The sequence below is a fragment of the Triticum dicoccoides genome, chromosome 6A (genome assembly GCF_002162155.2).
Source record: "Triticum dicoccoides isolate Atlit2015 ecotype Zavitan chromosome 6A, WEW_v2.0, whole genome shotgun sequence".
NCBI lineage: Eukaryota > Viridiplantae > Streptophyta > Magnoliopsida > Poales > Poaceae > Triticum > Triticum dicoccoides.
The window spans coordinates 138,174,955-138,177,307 of record NC_041390.1 but is presented as its reverse complement, the minus strand read 5'-3'; positions in this window follow the sequence as shown (position 1 = coordinate 138,177,307).

The following is a 2,353-nucleotide window of genomic DNA, read 5'->3' as shown; positions in this document are numbered from 1 at the left end:
AATTGGTGTAGGTAAGTTACATAGGTATGGTCATGCGCTGGTAAATTTTCAGATCATTTGGGTAAGCCTAGCTAGTACTTACTTCACAAAGCTTCTCTCGAGGTAGAAACTTTGGAAATTTCCTGAGAAAGATTTACTAGGAAAATTGAGCTAAATATTATCATGTGGCAATGATTTGGGTATGGAAGAGTGCCCAAAAAGTTTGAGGGTAATAGGAAGGGTCTAGATAACACTAGCTTTGCAACGTGCCAATTTGGCCATAAAATATAAATTGAACCTGGGATCACATAGATGATTTGACTGAGCTGCAATTTGGAGGAGGGTGATAATTTGGGCATATGAAGTAACTATATAAATTTCATGTCATTTCGATATATAAAAAAGGCACTTCCTTCACAATGCTTCTAGGTGGACAAAAACTTTGGAAATTTGCCGAGGAAGATTTGCTAGGCAAATGGAGCTGAATTTTGTCATGCGGTAATAATTTGGATAGGAAAGAGTGCCCAAAAATTCCAAGGGCAATCAAGAATATATAAATAGCACTTCCTTCATAAAGTGCTGTTGTGAACAGAATAGGAAAATGAATATTGTTGAATTAGTTTTGAACTAGGCAAGGAAGGATTTTTACATATTTGATGAAGATATGACCCAAAGAATTTATGAGTTTTTTTGGGAATTTTGGGAATGACAGAAATATAGGTTGCTACACAACCTAGGGCAAAAATTGACACATGGACATGACACATTGGCAAAACTGATGAGGTGGCGCCAAGTCATGCCAATCCACCACAATTTACAAGGTTATGACCATATATATTGGTCATGATCAACTAGAAATAAGGGAGCGGACTAGTGCTGTCTGCTTTATGACCATTTCGTGTAAGGAAATTATGACCTTTCTGACCAAAATGGTCGCAATGGTTTAGGGTTTGGAGCCCCCGAGCAGCTTTTGACCAATTGGTCTCAAATGGTCATAGATCTATGACCAATTCTTCCAGGGTCACTGACAGAAGGTCACTAGTTGACATATTTCTTGTAGTGCTGACACCGAAAGAGTCTAAAAGTGTCGGGGGGCAATTCTATACAGATTGGGTTATTAAAAAAACCTTATGTCTTTTTGGGACGAATGCAATGTTGTTCTACATGAATTAATAAAAGAGGAAAGGACTATTAATTCTACTGCAATCCAAGCTAGATTATGCCAAAAAGAGAAAGCATTGGGTGTGGATAGAATTGTCAAAAAAGGTGGTGATTCGGATAACAAAGTTAGTTCGGCTATTGAAAAGACCGAATCAAATATTACGTATGCCTTTTCTAGAAAAACAGGATGACAAGGTGTTGGGGAGCTATTCGAAAGAGGAACAATATATCGTTCAAGTAACACAACCATCATGCTCTCCCAACGTGTTTGAAGAGGTATGTCTAGCAAGTGATTTACCTATCTTCCGATTTGGTCGCAACTTTATTGTTGATGCTTCTATAAGAAAAATTCTAATAAGTAATTTTGAAAGGACAATGAAGAAGGGAAATTTACTTGTTAGTAATAGAACTGTTATAGAGCATATCGGTCAACCTATTGTGCCATTTATAAAGACCGATAGTGACCTATTATTGCAGCCAAAATTTTCCCCATTGCTTTATCAAAATTTCATATCTAATTGTGTAGCTTTGCTTGTTTCATACTTGGCTTGCACTTGGTCTCAATTGAGACATGTGTATTCTAACTATTTTCGTTTCAGAAATTTAAAGCCAAGGTCAAATTCTTTTGAGAAATCTGATGCTAATATAGTATCCTATCCAAATACATCGGAGATAGGGTGCAAAACACAATGCATAGCCAAATGGCGATATTCCAAATTTGAACCATTCATTTTCTTAACTCCAAAGCCGTTTGCACACCAAGATCGGCTAGAAAACAATAAGTATACCTTCAATTCAAGCATGTGTGATCAAATATTTGATTTGTTGCTAAAAAATAATTGCATTAGAGTTCTTGATCACTATGTGAAGCCATCAATCCAAGGACGAATGTATTGCAAGTTGCATGATTCGTCCAAGCATAATTTTGAGGATTGCAACATGTTTCATCAAATAGTAAAAACGGCCATTGATAAAGGACGATTAAAATTTGTTGAAACACCAAGGGATGACCAGTCTATTCTGATTGGTCCTAATGGAAAAAAGTTTTTGAATCGGATACTTTAGGATGATTCCTTTAAAGATGATAAGGCAAAAACCATAGGTGATGGGATCAAGCTTTTAAGTAAAGAAGTTGTTCAGGAGCACAATGAAAATATTCTTGAAGGCATGAGTCCTATCGAAGATACAATGAAGACGCCAAGGACTGGGGGGC